The sequence below is a fragment of the Bombina bombina genome, chromosome 1 (genome assembly GCF_027579735.1).
Source record: "Bombina bombina isolate aBomBom1 chromosome 1, aBomBom1.pri, whole genome shotgun sequence".
Lineage (NCBI taxonomy): Eukaryota > Metazoa > Chordata > Amphibia > Anura > Bombinatoridae > Bombina > Bombina bombina.
This window is the reverse complement of record NC_069499.1, coordinates 417067805-417094849: the sequence shown is the minus strand read 5'-3', so window position 1 is coordinate 417094849 and position 27045 is coordinate 417067805. Positions and strand designations below refer to the sequence as shown.

The window sequence follows — 27045 nt, the reverse complement described above, 5'->3', positions numbered from 1 at the left end:
ATAAACATTACTATTTCAGAACCAATATATAATAATAATAATTTCTTTGAAATTGACAAGAACAAACATAAAATATATAAAGTAAACTAAACACAAAAAATAAAATGAACTTCAATCAAATCAATATATCATAGGAATCAGTCAAGTCAAAATAAAGCTGCAAAACCCCGATGTACACCAATGCAAACAAAAGTCAAACAAGGAACCCCGAGGGGAACCTAGAGCGGGGTGCGCTGGGTGAATGCAAAAATGTGAAACTGTAAACAAACCAAATGGCTACCGTGAAATGGGGCAGAAAGTCAATACCAGTATAAGAGAAAAAGATGTCAGCGGCAAAGCTCCTCTGGTCTTCGGCGTGAAGATTTCTAAATATTAAAAGTGAGAAAGAGGGCGCCACATAGCGTGATACTGTTGATACAGGTTCAGAAGGCAAAGAATTCAAAAAGGCTTACCGAACAGCTGGATTGATTAAAGATTTTAACTTTATTATACGGAAGTTGTCTCTCACGATTATTTACCTTACCTGGAGAGGTATTTTATGTCTAATACTCATTGGAGGCTGCAGTGCACATGTTGCAGAGACGCTGATTTGCTTTAATTAAGCAACGCTGAGATCCACCTGTCTGCACCACATCCGAGGCCACCCAGTGTGCTAATCGAACAACGCTGAGATCCACCTGGCTGCATCTTGTCCGAGGCCACCCAGTGTGCTAACCACTGAGAGTGTTAGTCTGCCTGATAGCACCGGTCACAGAACGGTGCAGAGCTGTTCGGTAAGCCTTTTTGAATTCTTTGCCTTCTGAACCTGTATCAACAGTATCACGCTATGTGGCGCCCTCTCTCTCACCATCCTCAAAAAAACCTCCCTTGACCCTAACTCTCCTGCAAACTATGGCCCCATATCACTGCTCCAGCTAGCTTCAAAAGTCCTTGAAAAACTAGTTTTTGATCGCCTAACCCACTTCCTGTCCTCCAACTCATTGCTTGACCCCCTGCAATCTGGCTTCCGTCCCCAACACTCAACTGAGACTGCCCTCACCAAGGTTACTAACGATGTCCTTTTCTGCCTTTACTACTCTATACTCATCTTACTTGACCTCTCTGCTGCCTTTGACACTGTTGACCACCCCCTTCTCCTACAGACTCTCAGCTCTCCTGGGCTCTATTACACTGCCCTCTCTTGGATTTACTCTTATCTCTCTAACAGATCCTTCTCTGTCTCTTTTGCTGGTAACTCCTCCTCTCTTTTGCCTCTGTCTGTTGGAGTACCTCAAGGCTCTGTCCTGGATCCTCTACTCTTCTCTATTTACACTTCTTCACTGGGTAAATTTATCAACAGCTTTGGCTTCAACTATCACCTTTATGCTGATGATACCCAACCTGCCGCAACCACCTACGCAATATCTCCAAAATTCGTCTGTTTCTAAGCGCTAAAACTACTAAACAGCTAATCCACTCCCTGGTAATTTCCCGACTTGACTACTGTAATAACCTACTAACTGGGCTCCCTCTCTCCCCTTCAATCCATCCTAAATGCATCTGCCAGGCTAATCCACCTCTTCCAACGCTCTGTATCTGCTGCACCTCTCTGTGAGTCCCTTCACTGGCTCCCCATTCACAGCAGAGTTAAATTCAAAATTCTCACCCTGACCTACAAAGCCCTCACCAATGCTGCCCCATCCTACCTGTCCTCACTCATCAACAAATATACTCCAGCCCACCCCCTAAGATCCAACAATGACCTGCTCCTTGCATCCTCTACCATCACCTTCAATCATGCTAGACTACAGGACTCTCGTGCGGCACCAACCCTCTGGAACGCACTTCCTCGAGCTGTCAGACTTTCCCCTAATCTCTCCTCCTTTAAACATTCCCTAAAGACTGTTTTGTTCAGGGAAGCTTATCACCCGACTCAGTAACAAATTAATTTTACTTACCTAACAGTTGCCTTCATCTATCATTCTCACCTCTGCAGTCCCCACCTGCTGTTTCCCATCCTCCTACCCATCAAGATTGTAAGTTCCCACGGGAACAGGGCCCTCAATTCCCCCCTGTATTTGTCTGTAAAATGTTGTCTTTTATTGTATTGTTTCACCGTTGTACTTTTTTGTACCCATGGACAGCGCTGAGGAACCTGTTGGTGCTTTATAAATAAAGAATAATAATTATACTATGAGTGGTTTGTCAGGGTATCTGTAAGTAACATTAAATAAACTACAGATATATCATAGATATATAATATTTCATTTTGTAGCTAAAAATTCAATGTGATACGAGATTGGCTTGGCTGGGTGAAACAACCCCCATTCTTCTTGCTCTGAAACATTTGGTCATTAGTTCAGGCAATTTACTTCAAAAGACCTTATGGTCACTACCTGGAAATGTGTAATAAGATTTCCTAATTCTTACAAGAGAGCCTAAAAGTCTGAGACAAGTGACAAGTTTTGTGGGAAAGTGACCATCCTTCGATGAAAATTGGTACCTGCGATGTTAGATAAACATCTGCACTAGCTAACAGAGAGACATGTTTAACGCTGCTGAGTTACAATCCACATTCTCATTTCCAGATAAACTGAAAATGTAAATAATGGTTTTAAAAACATGTGTCCCTTGAAAGCATAGAATGTCTTAAGGATTCAAAATGTCTCAAAATTAATAACAACATTATTTCTTTCATTTCAGACCTGCATCTGGTGTTCCATGCATTCAAAATGTATTAGAAATATATTGCATTCCTATTGAGATACAATACAATGCCAGACATATACATGCTGAATTTAATAAATAGCAATACAATCAATTTAAAATGTTTTTTTTAATAACCTATTTCTTTATATTTTTCAGGCATCTAATGTTTACATGTGTAATTGGTGTTTTAAGTGATGTCATGTGTTTATACACTCAAAAAGAAATATACAGATATGAAATATTAATCTATATGGGATAGTAATCCAATATGGATATAGTTATGTGCGAATGACATCTGATTGCTGACCTCAAGGTGTGTATGCGATATTAAGATGAGGACTGAGAAAGTAATTGAATCCTTGATGAAGGTATTATAATCCTTTTAAATCGTTTCAAGAAAATATTACTTTTAAACGCATTTTAATATATTATAAGTGAAATATTTTCACGTTTGGTCTTAAAATGATCAGAGAAAATGACACTGTGCGACCATATATGAAGCATATGATTTATTAATACAAGAGATTATAATATGTTGGATAATCATTTTAAAGGTTACATAATTAGACTGTTAGCAATTTTGACGGTGAAACTGCATTTGCAGTTGTCTACTGACCCCTAGGGGATTAAAACTGGTATGACAGCCAAAATTAACTATTAATTTATTAATTAAATTAACTATTGGAAAAAATACAGAGCCAGATAGCCAGTCAGGGAGGTGTCTCCCAAATAACCAATCAATGCTAAGCATCCGAATGGCCAATCCAAAAAGAAAAGCTCCGGTAAGGGGCTATCGAATTTATCACTGATGATTAGAATAAAAAGGGATGGGATTATATCGCGTGATATAACCCCAGGCAAGAGAGAAAAAGAGGACTCTATGCTGAATTTTGACTGACAAACTGTGCCTTGGGATCTAGTCTCTACAAAGCAATCTGGGCATAATTTTTATCCATCTTGCAAAAATTACCTCTTTTAATTTATGAGGTGAAATTGGATTTATTGGAGAAACTCTGGAAGCTGAAACATTGATTTGTTTATTTGGGTGATGTATGACTGTTCTATATTTTTAATATTTTAGACAAAGGTATTCTAAGACTATAGTCAAATTGCAGTTAGTAATTTTAAAAGGGGACTTTGTATTTTAGCTTGCATTCATAATCCTGTGTGGTTTAAAACTAATCTTTTGTTTGCCAAGTAATTTATAATTGTAGCCATATAAATATATTTTAGAATTTGCCTTATTTCTGCTAAAGAATTTATTTCAGCTTAGATAAATTGGCATATAAACTGGTTGTTTACATTAAGAATATATATATATAACTTCTGGTGTTTTAATTAGAGTTGTATTGAATCATTTGTGGGCTAAATAGCTTAAGTAATATTTGTCTGGAAGTTAGCAAACCATACCATGTCATCTTATTGTGCTATTTAAATGCAACTCTGATCTAGGAGATTATTGTAAATAAGGTAATTTGTATGATCTTTGTATAGCATATTATAACAGCATAAATGTGTATAGTTTGATTCATAAACCTGGTTCCTATAAATATAATTCAATGTGTCTATAAATTTTAACTAATATAAAGAATTTAGGAATTTACATTAATTTTAATTGTTTTGTATATGCATTTTTGGGGGATTTGTTTTAAAGAATAATTAATAAATATATTGTATTATAACCCGGCCATATACTGACAGGTTAATCAAACAAATCGTATCTATTTTTGTTAAATGTATTCCTGTATGTAAGAACATAAGTACTTATGCCTGTATATCTAAGCCTCATTATTTTATATTATACTACTTGACCTCTTCACCCAAATAGATGTATATATGTTATGCAGTAGTTTGGCTATTGTACTGCACAACCTATATATGTCTGAGCTTCAGGAAGCTTCAGCATTGTCAGTTGTTATGTTACAGCTGAGAGCTGGAGTTCCTGAGCTCCAGGCATCTGCCCGCATATGGAACCGGAGCGCAAACGGTGCTCCGGTTCCATATGAGGGCAGATGCCAGATTGTTACAGATGCTGACACTGTGTGTGTCACCATCTGTAACGATCATCTGCTGGTGGGAGGTGCAGGAGGGTATGGGTATATAGTAAATCCGGTGGGGCTCCTAGCAGTCTAGAAAGAAACCTGGCAAACCTGAGTACAGGAATGATGAGTCACTGAGCCCCTTGCTTGTTTATTGTCTGTGTAAAGCTTGCATGAAGTGAAGGTTAGAGTGTTTGTTCTTTTCATTGTTTTCAGTTTTGTGGTTATGCTTCACGTTTAAAGCCAGGATGTGATGTTAATGTGTGCATGAAGAACATTATAAAGGGAATGAACAATGATGGAAAAGCTTTCAAGTATCTGAAAGTACCATTTCCACTGCTGAGTGAGGCTAAAGTTGAGGAAGGAATCTTTGTTAGTCTAAAAATTTGTAAAATTATTAATGATGAAATTTTCCGATGAGTCCTCGAGGGTAATGATAAAATGGCTTGGGAAGCTTTTAAAGGTGTTGTTAATGGCTTTTTGGATAACCAAAGAGGTGGAAACTATTTAGAGCTTGTGAACAACCTTCTAGAAAAGTATCATCAATTAGGCTTCAACATGTCACTCAAAATCCACTTTCTCGACTCTCATCTTCCCTGACAACTGCGGTGCAGTGAGTGATAAACACGGTGAGCAGTTCCACCAAGACATTTCAGGATTTGAACAAAGATATCAGGGTAGGTGGAATGCTTCTATGCTTGCTGACTACTGTTGGAGAGTGACAAGAGATGCCCCAGAAGCGACAAGCAAATAGAAGGAGCTCTAGTGAATAGGCCACTTGTCAGGTAGTTATCCGGTCTGACTCCCGGTCTCACTGAATGCCGAGAGTGATTTATTCAGTCTTGGCATCCTACATGGAGGGACACCAAGACTCAACTCCAACAGCTACTGCTGCAGCTTTCTAAGCGAGCGCAGCCATGTGCTGCCTACAGTGCCTAGATTTAAAGGAACCAAGTCCTAATTACCAGAACTCCCACCTGGAGCCAATAGGGGGAAAGTTACTATAACAGGTTACTAAGCCCATCACTCTGAGCTGAGTTATTAAAAGCTTACCTTACTCATAAAGGTTGTTTGCCTACCTTGTACCTGCATATGCTCTCCTGGTTCCTGAATGCATACTAACCTGATACCTGCGCATGCTTACCTTGATTCAGAGACTAAGCATACTTACCATGTACCTGCCTATGCTCATCTTGTTCCTGAAGCTGGACCTAGCTGGTATCCCATGACAGTCTCACCAACAGTACCCGCTGGGTATCCTGTGCCTGCAGAGTATTATGTGTCAGCCCTACCAGTGACAGCTTTCCTAAAACCAGCTGTGCCTGCTGTACCTACCTGGTATCCTGTGACAGCCTCACCAACAGCATCCACTGGGTATCCTGTGTCTGCTGAGTATCCTGTGTCTATTATACCAGTGGCAGCTTTCCTAAAACCTGCTGTACCTACCTGACATCCTATGACCATCTCACCAACAGTACCCACTGAGTATCCTGTGTCTAGTATACCAGTGACAACTTTCCTCAAATCAGCTGTGCCTGTTGTACTTACCTGGTACTCCACAACAATCTCAACCTCTATACCATTGGGTGTATCACACAATTCAAGTATCAGTATCCATTGGACTTTGTTTCTGCAGCTTACTAAAGTATTCTGAAACTTGAATAAGACTTTAGAGTTTTGCATTGGGCCTATGTTCAAACTTGTTGTTTCTGTGATCTTCAATTTAAACTACCAACTGTTCTTTTATCTATCATTCAGTAAACTTTAAAAAGACTTTTGTTGTTCAGTGTATCTGTTCCTGCATTTTGAGTGCCACACACCCTATACGCCTCACACCACTATTCAGATAGTACTTTCAATTGCTGTATGTTTTTTCGTTTTGTGTTGTTATTGGCGATTGATTGCACAAAAACAACTTTAATTTATGTTGTATCAAGAAAATATCAGATTGTTGTACTATTTCTTTTCACTATGACTATATTACTGAAGCGCAAGTAGTGTATCTCAAAAACTAGAGCTAATAAATAAAAATCTGAAGTCATATTTGTTTTTCCTCGACCAAAAAAATAGTAAAGTAGACTATTTTTAGTAAGGAAACATATTAAAAATATTTGTTTTTGTTGAACAGTGTTATTAAAGTGATTGTAAACTTTAATGAATTTAAGCCTAGTATAAAAATAATCTTGAAAACAAGGGCACTTTAATTAATTAAAGTTTACAAAGACGTATTTTTAAAAAATAAAGTACCCCTGTTTTTAAGATTATTTTTTTATACTGGGCTTTAATTCATTAAAGTATACAATCACTTTAATTATTAACATAAAATGGAAACACTAAAGTTACCAATTCTAATTATATTTGTATACATAAACAGTCTAATCATAATACAGATCTATATATTTTTCATTTTTGCAATGGCTCACTTTCAAAATGCAAGCTTTACCTCTCTCTATAAACAGCTTTACATATTGAAAACTGAAATAAAATTAGTTGTTTCTGCAAAGAAAAAAGGTAAAGAATGTCTTCTTATGCCCACGTGATTTAGGTTTATCTAGTAGCTGCTCAACAGCATCTGAGAACTATCAGTGTGATTTGCCAAACCTATGCATTTATGCAGCTGGAAAGAAATAACTGGTCCACTTTATTTGCTGCCTTATGGTGATTAATGGTGACAGATCTCGTTCTTTGACTATACCGTCTTCTTCATTGCAATGTATCTCTGAGATTTATTCAATTGTAGATGTGTACTTTTCAGAACTATTAATGTGTTGAGAAGAACTCAGTTCTATATTCCATCTCAAATACTAATTCTTATATATTGTTTGCCATCCCAAGTCAGCTCAGAAATAAAAATAACAGCAACTCAAACAGCTACAAATGCAATAATTTATGAACAGTAAGAAAGTAATATTAACCCATTTACTGCTGGGGGCACTAAAAGACTAAGATTATATTATTAATAAATTTGTCAATATATGCTACAGAAACATGCAGTAATTTCTACAGAAACATACGGTAATGCATCTGCTTTGTATTTTAAACAGGTTTCAGCTGTACTGGCCTTGTGGTATTCTGTAAATCATTTTTTAGCATGCACTGTAACTGCCCCTGTCACCAGCCAAATACATAGTACCATAAAATTTTACAGAGGTGTAAAGTGAGACAGGGGGGTCATGGGGAAGAGCTCATTTGATTTTTGCATCTACACAGCATAACCCAAAGTGTTTGTACAATCATCATTGTGGCTTTCAACATATTTCCATAAATACGAATCTGCGTGGTTGTAAATCTTCCTTGCAGACAATCTGATAGTTGCATATATTAAGTATGAGTGGAATTAATGCTTGTTGTTTTAATAATGATGATAATAATGAGTATGTGACCAATAAAGGAATTGCATAAAATGGTGTATTGGCTATAAGAAGTAAAAATGTGTTTGTGTTTATTTATATGTAATGAATGTGTACCATGAATTTAGCAAATAAAATGTGGATATATTATATTTGTGTGTATATATACTGTATATATGTATGTATATATATATATATATATATATATAGTGTGTGTTTGTTTTCAAAGTTTAGCTTAGAACTAATATTTGTTTAATTGCTAATGAATGCAAAAACAAAAAGGTAAGAATGTAATATATTACACATAGCATTCATAGCTTAAAACTATACTTTAAAATTATTTCAAAAACAATTACTTTTATAGTATTTTAGAGGTATTAGGGATTTTTTTTTTTTTTTTACTATTATTAATCCCTTTTTTTTTTACAGTCAGTAATAATGCTTAATGGCAAGTTACGGAAAAAACGAAATTAGTATTTCACGACTGTTGAAATTAGTTTTAGAAATAAAAAATAATCTACAAGATTTGTTTATTTTTAATTTAAAATAAATCATATACAATGAGGAATATTCTTGTAAAACCAACAAATAATTTGTTAGACTAATATTTTTTTCTTTTCTTCTGAGGTCTTTTCAATTATGTTTGCTTGCTGTATTTGTTGAATTTTATAATATGCAAACCTAACCTAAGTGTATGATGTATTACTTTTACATTGTAATATTTAGTGTAATATATTATTTAACTGGTCTACACTTTTCTCGCAATATCATTATTGGTAATTTTTTGATATTAGAATAGTACTGAACCAATCAAATGCATACAGAAATTGGCCTGTGAGTTAATTAAATATAAGCTAATAACATATTATAAGAAAATAATTGTCCTTATTACAGTTATTAGGTAGTTAGTCAAATTATAGCTTCAAAGGAATGCAGAGCATGGAGAACTCTGGATTAAATTATGCATTTGAACCTTAGGCCAGCTTCTACTGTTGAGACAGTTTTGCTGCTAAGAGAGAAATTGTGTGTCATTGAAATTAAATGCTTTTTCTGGGGCTGGAAGGTTCCAGTTTTTAATGAAATTACTGAGTGTGGTGTAGTGAAATGATTAAAATCTGTATTCCGGGAATGTGGCAGAGAAAAAAAAAAAATCAATAAATGCAAGCACAGCTGCTGTTAAGATGTTAGTAGTTTAAGGAAAATAAATAGAAAAAAATATTAATACCAAATATATGCCAGTATTAAAATATCATTGTTATCTTGGTACATCACCTATATCATTGCCCAAGACATTTGGACTTTGATATGAGTATCTTTCTTTTTGAATTGCTCCATTAAAACAGGATTTGTGTTTTTTTTTGCCCTTCCCCCCAGTGTTTCTGCATTGCAATCATTGTACTTGCACTTATTATGTTTCAAAATGACCGAGGTAAGGCTGACATTCTCATTGCATGCAAAAGACCTCCTCTGCCAAGCTTTTTTTCTCCCTAATGAAGCAGCTTTGTGAAGTCTCCCCATGTGTTAATACTAATGAAGACCATCCAGCACAATTAAAATTATAGTCAATGTGCAAAGCAAAACAGAAAACAACATTATTATAGTAATTATACATGGATTTTACACCTATTTTGTTAAAACATAAATTTACATTTTTATTCTTATCAATAAAGCAAATATATATATTATTATACAGATATTTTTTACAGCAGCTATCAATAGTGTAAGATTTAATTTCAGGGAAGTCCCTCATTGTTTAATGTGTACTTTAACCCTGGCCTAAGTTGTCTTCTGTCCAAAAAAGAACCACGTGTGGAGTTTAAAGGTTTAGGATGGGAGGCGCTGCTTTCTGTGACCTTCTTTTACGAAATTGCACAAGGATAGTTTGGAACAGCCAGTTAGAGGGCTGGAGGAGGGTTTTATTTCCTGTTTTGGTAGAATCTAAACATTAGTACAGTATTTATAGCCGGTCTGACAGGTACAACATTTAATATACAATAGGACCGAATGTGCCCAACTTAAAAAGCATTACTCAATCGACGCTCAGCTTTTTTTTTTTTGCTGAGCATTGTTTTTTTGTTTTTTTTTATACGACCTTTCATTTTATTTTCTTCACAGCTCTTCACAGTGGTGATAAAATATGGAACTTGTATACAATATTTATGTTTATAAGCGCTCTGGCACCAAGCACCCCAATGATAGAAGAACCCCGATAGGAATAGTTTTAGACGTAAAAAAAAGTTTGCCTTGGAATAAAAAAATAAAAAATAAAACGTATTAAATGATGGTTTACTCGTATTTTGATACCTAAATTACAGAAAACACATTTTTTTACTGTGTACAGTAAAGGAAGATTACCAAAATGTGATCAAGCTAGACATTTCTCCTTTTTTTCATGCTCTCTGCTTAACAGCAACTTTCATTGTTAGAGGCTTGTTGGTTGACGTCACTTTTGGTTCATGAAGCTTTGCCTTGAAGTGAAGCTGAATAAACCTTGAGAAGAATCTCCTTCAATCTGCTGCAAGGAACTAAACAGACACACACACATAGAGGGAGCACAATTACACCCTCTTCCTTTATGTCCTTTCCCACCGCTCCTGGAGAAGGAGGAACAGAGAGACACACAAAAAAGAGACTGGGAAGAAAGCAAATAACCTTCCATCACTTCTTCCTAAAAAAAAAAGTCCTAAATCTCAGCATCCGGAGAAGACCCCACGGCATTTCTGAACAGAAGGTGAGTTATGACAAGCGTATATTTGTGTTGTCTTTGGGGCGACTCACTGATCAGGGGGTCCCCTATGTGAGGTAATTCATGGGATATTCCCTGTCGCTCTACATAAGAGGAATTCTGATAAATATAATTAAATAATAAAGTATCATAGGGCTATTATGTTTTAATTCGGATGCTACGCGACCCCCAGTTAATCACAGCGTCTAGTGACTATACGGTGCAAATTCCACAGACGTGGGTATTGCGTTATTAGAGCCAGGTAGGTGACTATTTCTACGTTTTCTTCGCCCACCATCCGTCTTCCACTGTTTCATGGCGGTTGGTGTTGCTGAAGTTTCCCCGGGGAACCAGTCTCACGACGGTTTCTTAGTTTAACTCTAGTTTCTCTCTTCCTCGTATTTTTTTCCCTTTTACATTTTCGGCGCAGATGTCTCTAACCTTTAACTCTCTTGCTAACACACAGCTGTCTCTCAGATGCAGGGTGTTTTTTTCCCCTTCCCAACCCTTCCTATATTTTTTTTGAATATCTTCCCAACGGTTTCCACTTGGGTTCACTGAGATAAGTGACCTCCCTATTCTCTCCCACATTAACCCCTTCACAGGGATGTCTGTGTAAGGAGGAAGGGAATAGTATGCAACCCTTCCCAAGCAAAAACATTCACAACCCTTTAACCCCCTCATTCATGCTGCACTGGATTGGTTGTGTTGTGTTTTGATAAGAACCTTTAACCCCTTACCTACCGTTGCAACCCCTTTTGGCATTCAGGATCTTAAAGTGATTATACAACTATTCCCCTCCTTAATCTATCAATATTTTTAATGTGTCTGCTTTCAGTAAATTAGAATAAATTCTACTTTTCATGTATTCTACATTTCCCTGTTTCCTACAATGCAATATTTTATGCCTGTAAAATGACTCCTGTTGTGCACTGCGGGTTTGCAGAAATTCTAGATGATTTTCAAGCCCTGCCTCCAGGATTGTTTCCTGATACTAGGTAACATCTGCTAGTAACCCTATACACTGGTAAAGCCTCCTTTTTTTTTTTTCCTTTTCTTGAAACCCCAAATGACTAGATCCTATTCAGATATACACTGTGGAAGCAGCATGGCCCAGGGTTAAAGGGGTGTAAACTAAACATGACTCCTCCTCTGTAGTTTTTACGTCCCCGGCATCCACTAGTATTTTAGGGGTTAAGTAAGGTAAACCAACCAAGAATGTACTTTTTCAATCCAACTTATACTGTTGAGAACCTAACTATTTATTGTCTGTTGTTTTTAAAGCTCCAGCAGATTACGCAATGTTGTACGCTGTATTAGCTTGTCATAGGTTGCATCCTGAATCTTAGAATTGTTACATTGAAGAATAGAGACATAGAGCGAATAAATGCCCTGTGCAAAAGAGCTTGCAATCTAATTCCAAGGGGTAATGTAATGACAGAAATAAGATTAAGTGAGGTGCTTTTGGAGGAAGCATCTGATAACTACTGTGTCAGCTCAGCCCTCCTCATCTCTTTTCACTGTCTTTTGTGCTGCTTCCTTGTACAGAACAGCAGCTGCAGACTGGCCGAGTTGTTGAAATTTATCCCTTTGTGTATATAACAATATCCACCATTTTTTCCTTCTTTTTTCTTCTGCCCTCTAAACAACAAGCTTCTCGCCATCTTGTATAATTTTGTTCCCAAAACTGATTTTAAAAAGCAAAAAACAAAACACACATTGTTTGGTAGGATAAGGAATAAATCACTTGTATCTGCTCCTGTTTATAAGATCCAAACTTTAGAAATGTTTTATGCAATATTTTCACAAGTGGTTTTTCTTTTTTTTTCTTTTCTTTCTTCAACTTTCTTTTTTTTTTTTCTCTTCACTAAAAGAAATATTTTTTTCTTCCAGGGAAATATATAAACACATTTTCCTAAAATCCTGTAAAACAGGTGTATAAACATTACACTATGTGTGAAATGAAATGTGTTTTTATATATGTGTTTTCACAAACTTGTCCTTGCTTTATGACTTGTAACTGCATTATGGTTTGACAATTATTTGTATTTCATTTGTATTTTCCATTTTAATCTGCTGATTTTGTTTTGCTTCTCTTTTTTTTTTTATAAACAACTTTAGTTACGTTTGATACTTTTCACACATTTTTTAGGACGTGATATTTTTCAACTTTAATGTTTAAACATTTGTTAAGAAGTTACCATTGGCTAAGAATAAGAGTAAATTACTTAATTTCCAAAACTGCAGATTTACTCTGAGAGTTTGAGGGGTTAACCCTATTTTTAGTTGTTTAGTCAAGCAGCATGGTGCTGTATATAGAATTCTTTTTTTTTTTTTTTTTTTTATAGTTTAAAAAAATGCTGTTACCTCTGGCTACACTAGACTTGTCAGCCCATGTGAAGACGAAAACAATAAAAGGCACTGTTCTTTAAATTGTTTTCAGAACAAAAGATATTTTTGTCTCAAAACTTTTACCGGTCATGTGATAAATGTTAATGAAACACTGTATGGTTCATCAATAATGAGTACAGAAACTAGGAAAGAAAGTGTAATTCTAGCTTTGTCTCGTTCCATTTATTTGTGATTTCACTTCATGACATATTAGAACAGGCCATATAAAGGGCTATGAATTTGACATTTTGAATATAAAATTTATAATCGGCAACGTAAAGGTAATTTGAGCTTATTACTACTATAATAGTGTTTAATACTGTTTTTCTTTATTTGTTGGTTGCTAAGCATACTTTTGAATTTCTTGCTTAGACCATATAGTAAATTAAATATTTCTAGCTACAGTTTTCTGGCAAGGCATTTAAGGACATAATAATATAATTTCTCAATAACTTCTGTCCTAAATATTTCACTGGTTAAATTAGAACCAAGAATTATGATAATTTTGTATTGTGCATACCTTTTTAATTGCTCAAATATTTGGAAAAGCACAATTGCTGCCAATTATGGGAAAATTTAGATAATGAAAATGTTTAAATAGTAAAATATCAGTCAGAACAGATGGTTCTGAATTATACATGCAATAAAGACTCAGGTTCTGGCAGACTGTAAAGAGCAGATTTTTAAAGATAACAAAATAAATAGTATTTGTGTAGATTTAGTATTCCTTTTCTGAAAGGAGGCACCTGACTATCATAGACTATAATTGTTGTTAAAGGGGCATAATAGTGGTGTATGAAATGAACAGCAGTAAATGCAAATTCTGCAGTACGGTTGTGTTTGCAAAGAATATTTCTCCTGGTAGTATTTGATGCACACACAAACTATTGCTGTTATGGTGCATGCAAATTTCCATGCTGCACATACTCAGAGTTGTAATTTTTCCACTTCCCTTTAAGAGGCTACTGTTTAGTCCACGCAATTCTGAATTCTGATTCTCATGTGTGCTGCAAAATGATTGGTTAATTAAAGGGACAGTCAACACTTCCGTTAACATTATTTGATATTGGAAAATAAAAGCCAAAGATCCGCCTGCACTATACCCCTTCTGCCTTGCCGCCTTGCTTCTGTACTAATCACTGTCGCTAACTTCGCTAATACCGGGTAAATATGGCAGCCGAACTCCCCCCACCGTTACGTAGCTGCCTTCTTCTTCAAATGATCAGCAAATCAGAATCCAATCCTCGGTCAGAAATTGCACGCGCTTGCAATTTCTGACCGAGGATTGGATTCTGATTTGCTGATCATTTGAAGAAGAAGGCAGCTACGTAACAGTGGGGGGAGTTCGGCTGACATATTTTCCCGGTATTAAAGAAGTTAGCGACAGTGATTAGTACAGAAGCAAGGCGGCAAGGCAGAAGGGGTATAGTGCAGGTGGATTTTCGGCTTTTATTTTCCAATATCAAATAATGTTAACGGAAGTGTTGACTGTCCCTTTAATATGTGCAGGAGCTAATTTTATATCTTTTTCTGATTGGTCACAACATAGGAGATTAGATAAAACTACTCCCAAGGCTTTTCAAGGGTTGTGTCCCAAAACTGCAAAACAGTGAAAACTATGCTAACAAAATTACATTTTTTAAATGTTTTAAATTTTGCAGGGGAGCGATTAATTGTTGAGGAAATAGTGCTTACTCTGAGTGACAGTTACATCATGTACACGTGTCATGTTCACGCATGCAGCTTACATGTGTATGTTTTTTATGTTTTTCAGAAACATTTTTGCACATACACGCGTAAAGATTCAAAAGTGTACTTAATTTTTTTTTTTTTTCAGTTTTAAATGTTTTTATTGAAAACCAAAAGTGCATACAATCAATCAACAGTAGTGAAAAATCATTTTCCACTAAGACATCAGAGTATTTACATGGCTTTGACATATGACATCTAGATACAGTAATAAGTGGTAAACGTCCAATAATACTTTAAACAATATATATATGTCTTAGCATTTGTTAAGAAATATCTTCAGGTTTAATAGGGGTTCAAATAGCGGGGTATGAGTCCAGTGAAAAATGTTAGGTGACAAATATAACCACCCTTCTCAGATGGCCAAGTAATGTCTGGGTCGTCACTAACTGCTCAAGGGTGTTGTGTAGGGAGGGAAGGTCTTAGGGAAGAGGGTGAGGAAATCATCTTGTGGGGGTGTCAGGAAAGTCTAGGAAAGGAGGAAGGGTGGGGAGAGAGGGAGCAGAGAAAAGGAAGAGGTGTCAGCAATGGAATTGTGGGGGAAAAGAGGAGAAAGAAAGGAAGAGAGAGAAAGAAAAAAAAAAGGGGGGGGGGGTTGGTCACATCAATCCGCCTGCAACGTCTCCTGATTCAGTTGTCTGGGAAAAGGAACAACAGCATGTAGAAGTGTCCAGGATCACTGAATCTGAATCCAATCCTCCCAAATCTCCCAGTAGTTCTCCATCCGCTCTAACGACCTGTATGCGAATTTCTCCATGCTGGCCAGATAATGTATTACCTCGCAAACATCCGAAATTGTAGGTGGGGCAATCTGTTTCCATGCTCTGGCAATGCAGAGCTTGGTAGCCGCCAGAACATATATCACTAATTGCCTACTACATTTAGGCAAGGTCTTGTCCAGGATGTGGAAAAGGGCCAGACCTGGTGTCAATATCAAAGTCAGATTCATAGAGTGTAGGAGCGTTTCAACATCTCTCCAAAGATCTCGGATCTTCGGGCACGCCCACCAAACATGGGAATTAAAAATGTACTTAATTTTATGTCCTTTTTTAAAGGGATATGAAACACAATTTTCTTTCATGATTCCGGTACAGCAGCAATTTTTTAACACTTTCTAATTTATGTCTAGTATATATTTTTCTTCGTTATCTTAGTATCTTTTGTTGAAAAGCATGGAAGTAAGCTTAGGAGCCTGCCTATTTCTGAAGCACGAAATTGCAGCAGATTTGCAAGAATCTTATCCATTTGCAACATTACAAGATGGAAACACTATTTTCTGTCATGTAGTGCTCCAGACACCTATCTTCAACAAAGAATACCATGGGAACAAAGCACATTTGATAATAGAAGTAAATTAGAAACTTTTTTTAAAATGTGTGTGTATATATATATATATATATATATATATATATATATATATATATATATATATATATATATATATATATATATATATATATATATATATATATATGTGTGTGTGTGTATACAGTTCATTGCAGAAGTCTTAGGCCACCATTAGATTTGTTGTTTTAGCAATGGTATAAGGACCAGGTATAATTATTTATCAGTCTCATTATTAGAATACAACCAGAAAGTCAGAAAAAATGCTTGTTTAGGCTAAAGTGGCAAGCATTTAGTGTGACCTCCCCTTACACTTGAGCAATAGCAGGTACCTGGCTCTCATAAACCTAAATGGAATGGAACCCTAATAATTGTCATTGCCAGCACCTGTATTTGTCCTATTTCATTTCAAAATGACTGCTGTGAAAAAGGTCTTTTACACCAGGTTTGTGCAAGACATGCTTGAGCATTACATACATGTGGTATTAGTTTAATTAATTGGAAGCTTGCTAATAAGACCAACTTTCAATCACATTGTTCCATACAAAATGCCACAGAATTTGACAGACATAAAATCATACTTTTGCATCAGCAAGGCCACTCTCAAAGGGAATTCAGCAAGCAAACTGGATACTAAAGATGTGGTATTCAAGCTGTTGTAAAGAAATTTGAAGAATCTGAAGAGGTCAAGGACAAAAAAGATCTGGAAGGCCTAGAAAACTTTCAAAATCTGATAAGAGGATTCTCAGAGTTTCTTGTTTGAGAGACTGGAAAAAGTCTGTCAAGGACCTGGCTCAGCATCTGACAGCTTAATCTGGATGCCAAGTTGACCCTTCTACAGTCCAAAGAAGCTTAATCAGGAATGGTCTTTGTGGAAGGGTAGCAGCCAAGAAACCACTTTTTCGGAAGGGAAACATGGTGAAAAGGATAAGATATGCTAAAGCTCACAAATAATGGAATGAAGATCAGTGGAAAAGAGTATTATGGAGTGACGAATCCAAGTTTGAAATTTTTTGGTTACAATCGTGGACAATATGTGAGAAAAAGAGTTGGAGAGAGATGGAAGAATGAGTGCTTGCGGCCTTCAGTGAAACATGGTGGATGGTTTGGGACTGCATTTCTGCCAGTGTTGTTGGCGATATTGTCCGAATTGATTGGATCATGAATGCTGAAAAGTACAGACCGATTTTAATTTATTGTGCCATTCCTTCTGAAAATCTCCTGATTGGGAATGGTTTTATTTTTCAGCATGATAACCATCCCAAGCACAGTGCTAATGCAGTGAAATCATATTTGGAGATGAAAACAGCTGATAAAACCCTGACAGTCATGGACTGGCCTCCACTGCGTCCAGACCTGAATATTATAGAGGCAGTATGGGATCACCTGGACATAGAAATAAATAAGACAACCTAAATCTAAAGAAGAACTCTGGGAAGTGCTGAAAGAAGCCTGGTATAATATACCAGAAGATTACTTAAAAAAAAAACTCAGGACAGTCTCCCCAAAAGAGTTCAAAGATGTGCTTAATGCCAAGGGAGGTCACACTAAATAATGACTTTTGCCTGAACAAGCCATTTTGTTCTGAAAATTGTGTTGTTTTTTTATATTTTTGTACATATTTGCTCCAATTTCTGTTTGTATCTTAAAGGGACAGTCAAGTCGAAAAAAACTTACATGATTCAAATAGGGCATGCAGTTTTAAACAACTTTCCAATTTACTTTTATCACCAATTTTGCTTTGTATTCTTGGTATTCTTAGTTGAAAGCTAAACCTAGGAGGTTCATATGCTAATTTCTTAGACCTTTAAGGCCGCCTCAAATCTAAATGCATTTTGATAGTTTTTCACCACTAGAGGCATTAGTTCACGTGTTTCATATAGATAACTGAGCTCATGCACGTGAATTTACCATGGAGACAGCTCTGATTGGCTAAAATGCAAGTCTGTCAAAAGAACTGAAATAAGGGGGCAGTCTGCTAAGGCTTAGATACAAGGTAATTACAGAGGTAAAACGTGTATTATTATAACTGTGTTGGTTATGCAAAACTGGGGAATTGGTAATTAAGGGATTATCTATCTTTTAAAACAACAACAATTCTGGTGTTGACTGTCCCTTTAATAAAGAGATTAAAAAATGATTATGGATGGTCATTAAAATGTTGCTAAAACAATAAATCTAATGGTGGCCTAAGACTTTTGCACAGTACTGTGTATATATAATCACACCACTGATCATCCCCAGATTACAGAACTAGGAAGTGCTCAAGGTTCACAGTGCTATTCTCCCTCCTTTACCAAAACCCTAAAACCACTATCTCTTCTGTCTTTTAACTTGCAAGTACCCACATCTTTACATCACCATATAATTCACACAGGTTTTAACAAAATTAGAAGACATGTCCTAGCCTTAATTCTTTTGTATTATTCTACATTTATCTATATGCAAACACTTTTTTCTGGTTTTTAAGAAAGATCTGGCTTATTTGTCCCGCTTTAATCTTCTCTACTTTCCCTTTCTACTCAAAGATGCATCAGGAGGGATGCTGCTCCTTTAGCCATTTTACTGGAATAGGTGCTTGCACAAACTAAAGCTCCATCTCTTCTTAAACCTGCACCTAGAGCTACCTCCAAGCTCAGACCCCCCTGCATTCCTCTAGTTCCAAGGATTCTGCTGATTTTTATTTATTGCCCTTTTATATACATACAATAATTTTGCTTTAATACTAGATCAATTTAATCTTTAGTCTTATAGATTGGTTACTCCACATATGCTGATTTATAAGAATCAAAATTGTATAATCATTTTCATTTTTCATTTTTTTGAGAGAGGTGGGATTAAGCAGAAAAGGGAGTGGAAAATAAAAGTACAAATGAGTGTGTGTGTGGAGTTAAACAGAGGAAATGTGTTTTCTTAGAGTAAAAAACAATTCTGCTCAAGAGAAAAGTATGAGGACCACAGGAGAAGCATGTAAGGTCTGCATCCACCACTGGGTTGCCACATGTCCTTCATTGACTGAAAACATCATGTGCACCTGACATCCATATGGGCTTGTTGGACATCCCATTAAAGGGACAGTCTACACCAGAATTTTTATTGTTTTAAAATATAGATAATTCCTTTATTATTCATTTCCTAGTTTTGCATAAACACTGTTATATTAAGACACCTTTTTACCTCTGTGATTATCTTGTATCTAAGCCTCTACAGACTGCCCCCTTATTTCAGTAATTTTGACAGACTTGCATTTTAGCCAATCGGTGCTTAATCCTAGGTAACTCCACGTGCGTGAGCATGATACACATGAACTAACACCCTCTAGTGGTGAAAATCTATCAAAATGCATTCAATTTAGAGGCGGCCTTTAAGTTCTAAGAAATTAGCATATAAACCCTCCTAGGTTTAGCTTTCAACTAAGAATACCAAAAAAACAAAGCAAAATTGGTGAAGTTGTTTAAAATTACATGCCCTATCTGAATCATGAAAGTTTATTTTGGACTAGACTGTCCCTTCACAGGAACTAAGGGGCCTAGGCCAAACAATAAAACAGGAGACCATTTCCCTACTCCACCACATTTTACAATAGGCACTGTGTATTCCTGAAGGTGGCATCCAGCACACCCAGATTCTTCCATCAGATTGCCATATAGTGAAGGATGATTTATCACTCCAGAGATTACATTTATATCAAGTGGCACGTGCTTTACACCACTCCAGGCAATGCGCTTGCTTTGTGAATGTTGATGTGTGGCTTGTTCACAGCTGCATCTCCATGTTAACCTATTTCATGAAGCCCCAAATGCCCAGTTCTTGTGCTGATGTTGCTTCCAGGGGCAGTTTTAAACTCTGTAGTGAGTGATGTAGTAGATTATATGAGATTTTTTACATGCTATATGCTTCAGCACTTGGCTCGCTCACTCTCTCAGTTTATGTGATCCATAAAGTAGACACTTCCACTAACCATTACTAGCATTTCCAGTTATCTGGGGCAGATCAAGTAGGGCAACAATTTCAGAAACTGACATGTGGCAACGGTGGCATCCTATGACAGTTTTACATTTGAAGTCACTGAACTTGTTAGTATGTCCCTTTGTACTGCTAATGTTTGTCTGTGGAGTTTTCATTGCTAAATTCTAGATTGTATGCATATGTTAGCAATGGGTGTGGTTTAAACACCTGAACTCAATAGCTAGTAGGGGTGTACACATTATTTTGTCTATATAGTGTATGTGGGAGTTTTTTCTCCCTTAAAGCAGATAGATCATAGATATGCAATAATTTACCAAACAACTGTAAAAAGAGTAGCAGCTATTTATATGCTACATTTAAGGCTGTCTGAAATTGTGGTATCACTGTTCTATTATTAAATGTTATTACTCTTTAGAAAATACAAGACATTTCTAACAATAGCAAGAGGAATTTATGTTTAGAAAGCATATACCTGTTACCTCATTTTTCTTCGCCGTATTAGCTTTTCTTTTTGAAGCTGCTTATTACTATTTTTGATGTGGGATAAAAACTGATGTGGTTGCACGTGGGGATGAGAAAGGTGTTGTGAAAGCTTAGTAGCACTTTTTGCTATAATTGCATAAGCTTAGGACAAACATCAAAATTAGGTTACTGTATCTGTTATTTCCTTATGGTTATTAAATATCTTTTAAGGAGAAATTAAACAATCTTTAAGAGAAGACTATTTTATTAACCAATTCTTTAAAACATACCATGCTTTTAATATAACTTCCTTGTGTTAATCTAGTGTCTAATTAATCCATTTTCACAACAGATGTCCCTAAATATAATATTGCAGTAAGAATGGATTGGGTAGAGCAGTGCTTGGCATATACATGTTCTAAATTTAGAAGCCAGCCCAAAAATCTAGGAGGGAGATATATATATGTCTGAGGAAGGGGATATATTATCCCCGAAACGTTACAATCACAAGTAAATATTTGTTGAAAAGTTCCAGTGAGTGCAAGTTTTTATATATAAATATATAAATATAAATATATATATATATATATATATATATATATATATATATATAAAATCAATTTTTTTTTGTACATTAAAATAGCATCAGAAATACAGTGTTTACATTAATGTTGTAGCTGGAAAAGGCTTATTTTTAATGGAATATCTACATAGCCATACAGAGGCCAATTGTCAGCAACCATGTGTCCTATGTTCCAATGGCACGTTTGTATGCTTATCCAAGTTTATCATTAATCTTTAGAAAACCCTTTTGCAATTATGTAAGCACAGCTGAAAACTGTTGTGCTGATTAAATAAGCAAAAAAATTGGTCTTCATTAGTTGAGTATCTGGAGCATAAGCGATTGTAGGTTTGATGACAAGCTCAAGATTGCCAGAAACAAAGAACTTTATTCTGAATTTGTCAAACTGAGAATTTGCCAAGAAATTGAAGATCTTGTACAATGTACAAACTGGCTCTAACCATAATATAAAGAGGAGTGGGGGGCCCAGATGCACAAGTGAGCAAGAGGACATATACATTAGACTGTCTCGTATGAGAAACAGACGCCTCACAGGTCCTCTACTGGCAGATTCAATATAATAGTACCCACAAAACACCAGTCTCAATGTCAACACTGAAGAGGTGACTCCGGGATGCTGGCCTTCTAGGTAGAGTTGGAAAGAAAAAGCCATATCTCAGACTGGCCAATAAAAAGAAAAGCTTAAAATGAGCAAAAGAACAAAGACACTGGACTGAGAAAGATTGGGAAAAAAAGTGTTATTAGCAGACAAATCTTAAGTTTGAGGTGTTTTGGATCACAAAGATGAACATTTGTGAGGCTCGGACTAAATGAAAATATGCTGGATAAGTGCTTGACACCATCTAAGCATTGTGGAGGCAATGTGATGGTGTGGGGGTGCTTTGGTTGTGGTAAAAGGGACCTTGAAGAAGGAAGGCCGTAACTCCATTTTGCAATGCCATACCCTAAGCACAGGGCTTGATTGGTGCCAATTTCCTTCTACAAAAGGACAATGACCAAAAGCAGCTCCAAACTATGCAAGAAATATTTAATGAAGAAGCAATCAGTTGGTATTCTGTCTTTAATGGAGTGGCCAGCATAGTCACCAGATCTAAACCCTATTGAGCGAGCAGCTTGACAGTGTTGTACGTAATAAGTGTCTATCAAGCCAATCCAACTTGTGGGAGGTGCTTCAGGAATCATGGGGTTAAAGCTCTTCAGATTACCTCAACATATTAACTACTATTATGCCAAATGTCTGCAAGGCTGTAATTGCTGCACATGGAGGATTTTTTTTGAGGAAAACAAAGTTTGAAGGACACAATTATTATTTCACTTAAAATTCATTATTTCTAACCATGTCAATGACTGTATTTCCTGTTCAAACTCGTTTCATGTATATTTTCATGGAAAATAAGGAAATGTCTGTGACCCTAAACCTTTGAACGACTATGTGTATGTATGTATGTATGTATGTATGTATGTGTATATATATATATATATATATATATATATATATATATATATATATATATATATATATATATATATGTGTGTATATATATATATGTATGTACAGTGTGTGTATGTATGTGTGTGTGTGTATATATATATATATATATATATATATATATATATATATATATATGTGTATGTATATATGTATGTATGTGTATATATATATATATATATATATATATATATATATATATATTAGTAATTCATTGTGTAGTTCATTTAACAAATATAAGCAAGTCAGAGGGCTTGCTTTTCCCAGAAAACCTCTGGATACACTGTTTCCAATGCAGCAAAGGATTCTGGGTAAATATGCAAATGAGGTTCACAATGACTCACTTTTTAACTTAAGTCTTTTATGCAGACTCTCTTTCCAGAGGTTTTCTGGGAAAAGCAAGCCTTCTGACTTGCTTAGATTTGTTAAATGAACTACACAAATTATTTTCTTTATATTTTGTGCTTAGTGGAGGATTTTAAACTCACTTATATATATCATGCAATTCTTTTGACAGAGATAGATAAAAGATGCTAGGAATCACAAATAGAAATATAGCTCTCACGTCATTGGGGAATACCGTATTAATAAAGCCCTCTTATGATAAAATCCTAAAGCCTCTGTGGGGGTTTTTTACTTCCTTTTCTGTCCTGCCTTTTCTTTGCGTTTTAGAGGTGCTTGCAAGACAGATCACACTTATGCATTTACCCTCTCCCGTGGATTTATGGAGTAATGTGGTTTGCAGAACAGGGTTGAACTTATTTAGCATCCGAAAGCTATGAAAGGCGTGGATGAAGAAGACAAAAGCACCGGGCAATATAGGCAGTACCAGATCCCCAAATTATATGTGCCAGGCTCAGTTTTATGGGCGCCAGTGGGTGTGCAGGTGCCTGGAAATATCGAGCACTTTCACAGTGTGCAGGTGTCTTTAGCCATCTAACCGCAGTGTTTTCAACAATGTTTATAACAATGTAACAAACACTGCTGCCACAGAATGCTAAAAACACATGCACTCTCCGAAGCGCCTATTAGCCTACCTAGCTTTAGTCTAAACCAAAGGATACCTAGATAAATTCAATTGGTGAGTTGTTTAAAAATGCATCTTCTATCTGAATCATGAAAGTTTTTTTAATTTTTACTTAGCTGTCACTTATTAACAAGTCAGTTATTTAGGATACAGCACTACTATGTGATACAGTGCACGGTGTATAGGGTTAGCTGCATATACCCCAAAGTCAAAGTAAGCTTCTTACAGTGCTGGTGATTACCTGTTTCTTACTTTAAAATATAAGTGGCATTAGGAGACAAAATATGCACAGTACAGTACTTTTTATAAATTACAGTTGTCTGTTTTCAGTTCTACACTTCTGACCAGTCTCTGACATTTAATTATCTCCCTTAACAATAAAATCACACACTTTGTATTGCTGTTCTAATTCTTTAATACCTCGGTCTCTCACAAAGTTTTTTCACCTTCAGAACCTTTTCTACAATGCAATAATTTTTTACTAAAACTACTAAAAGGTATCCGTGATAGGATTCCTCCTAACATATAAAGGCTGTATATATTGCACAAAATTATTCTTATTATTATTAGAATGTGAAAATGTATATCGTCATCATGCTAAAGATTGGTATGTGTGAAAATCTATTCACTTCCTGTTGTTTAAGGGCTTGAAAACAGTCTCATCACATGCATACTGTTTGATACATTCTGTGACAAGGTGATGCAGTCAGCCATGTTTGAAATCAACAGTAGCCTGTTTTATGCTGGTGAAGGTGTCGAAGAGTAAAAAAATTCCTTAGAGATATACATTTTTTGAATAAAGAAGGGAAACCGCTTAACATGCAAAATATACACACATTAGTATGTCAATTATATTGCCCAATTGTATAATATTTTAATATATTCTCTTATTTTCCTAAGATATATAAAAAAAATCAGTTTTGTAGGGATGCATGTGTGCATTACAGAGATATTGGCAAAAAAAAAAGGCTTCAAGTAAAATTTGATTGTTTTAATTTTTTTTTACTGTGCACGGAACAATGTAATGAAAGGTACCTGTAGTAAAAACCACAAAAATGCACAACTAATTTACTTCAAATTTTTATTTTACAGTTACTGAAGTTGCCCAACACTGTTTTCAATTATTTCTTTAAGAAATCCATAGTTGCAAGCACCTGACAAGTGCTTATATATACAAAGTATATATATATTAAGTCATGGCCAAAAATATTGGCGCCCCTGCATTCCTGTCAGATAATGCACCACTTCGCCCAGAAAATTGTTGCAATTACTAATGTTTAGGCATTCGCATGTTTGTTTATTTTGTTTGTATTGGTATGACACAAAAACATTGAGACCCCCCCCCCCCCCCAAAATCTGACAAATTCCACACAAAACTCCAAAAATGGACTGGACAAAATTATTGGCACCTTCTCAAAATTGCATTCCAAGTTTGTAATGCACCTGTAATTTGTAATTAAACTCACCTGTATCAATTAACAGGTGCTGACAATATAGAAATCACACCGACAACCAGTTAAAATGGTGAAAAATTTACTCAACCTTTCTGTTGTGTGTTTCTGTGTGCCACACTTAGCATACAGAAGAGAAAGAGCAGCAAAGAGTTGTCTAAGGATTTGGGAACAAAAATTGTGGAAAAGCATGGACAATCTCAAGGTTACAAGTCCATCTCCAGAGATCTTAATGTTCCTGCGTCCACTGTGTGCAATATTGTCAAGAAGTTTACAGCCCATAGCTAATCTCCCTGGACATGGACGAAAGAGAAAAATTGATCAAAGATTGCAACAAAGGATTATTCAAATAGTGGATAAAGAACCTCAATCAACTTCCAGACAAATTTAAACTGACCTTCAGGCATAGGGTACAAATGTGTCAGCTCGCACTATACGTCGCCATCGGAATGAAAAGGGACACTATGGCAGGAGACCCAGGAGGACTTCACTACTGGCACAGAAACATAAAGAAGACAGATTGGTGTTTGCCAAAACCAAAATCCTTTTGGGAGAATGTGCTGTGGACAGAGGAAACAAAATTACAGCTTTTTGGTAAAACCAATCATTCTACTGTTTTTAAAGAAATAGAATACAGTCCCTACAGTCAAACATGGTTGAGGTTCACTGATGTTTTGGGGTTGCTTTGCTGCTTCAGGCACTGGCTGTGCATGGCATTATGAAATATAAAGACTACCAAAGAATGCTGTGGTGCAATGTAGGACTCTGTGTCAGAAAGTTGGGTCTCCGTCAGAGGTCATGGGTCTTACAGCAGGACAATGACCCAAAGCACACGTCAAAAAGCACCCAGAAATTGTTTAAAAGAAAGCGCTGGAGAGTACTGAACTGGCCAGCAATGAGTCCAGATCTCAATCCCATAGAGCACCTGTGGAGAGATCTCAAAACAGCAGTTGGGAAAAGGAACCCTTCCTATCTGAGAGACCTGGAGCAGTTGGCGGAAGAAGAGTGGTCCAAAGTTCCAGTAGAGAGGTGTAAGGAACTCCTTGATGGTTACAGGAAGTGATTGATTTCAGTTATTTTTTCTAAGGGGTGTGCTACTAAATATTAAATTGAGGGTGCCAATAATTTTGTCTAGTCCATTTTTGGAGTTTTGCGTGGAATGTGTCAGATTTGTGGGTTTTTTTCTCTCCACTTTTTGTGTCATACTAATACAAACAAAAGAAATAAACATGAGAATGCCTAAACATTTGTAATTGCAACAATTTTCTGGGTGAAGTGGTGCATTATCTGACAGAAATGCAGGGGAGCTAATATTTTTGGCCATGACTGTATATAGTGTGTGTGTATGTTTGTTTGTATATGTAAATATAATGTGTATGTAGCACCCTACTAAAGACTGTATTAGCCGAACGAGTGGCAGTAAATTACTTGCTGCTTCTATACATGGCGGGTTCATTATCCACTCTAGATACCCATCTAGCAACAGGGATACCATGCCGAACACAGATTTAGCTGCCTTACTCACCGCCTCCTTATAATCCTCTGGAGACACCGCGGGACCACATCATCCAGCACTGCACGGCTCAGAGACACTTGATAGGGGATTCCCTGTAATTTAACACTCTTGCATTATGCGATCCATACCTCATTTTAGTTGAGGTCCGTTTTTGTGAGTAAAAACACTGCTGGGTGGTTATTTTATCCTTTTCCTCTACTCCATATCTTAGAAAATTAACCAGAGATCAGATATCAGGTTAATTTTTTTTAAATGTCCCCCA

General features: G+C 36.2%; 1 protein-coding gene across 1 annotated transcript in view; it reads left to right on the top strand.

The window, feature by feature from the left end:
* Nucleotides 1-10227: 10227 nt before the first annotated feature.
* The window catches only part of BAZ2B (bromodomain adjacent to zinc finger domain 2B), an 842173-nt gene continuing 825355 nt past the window's right edge, over nucleotides 10228-27045 (top strand). Inside the window, exon 1 of the mRNA XM_053698336.1 lies at nucleotides 10228-10808. The gene's annotated coding sequence lies outside the window, so the exon portion shown is untranslated. The remainder of the gene's footprint in view (nucleotides 10809-27045) is intronic.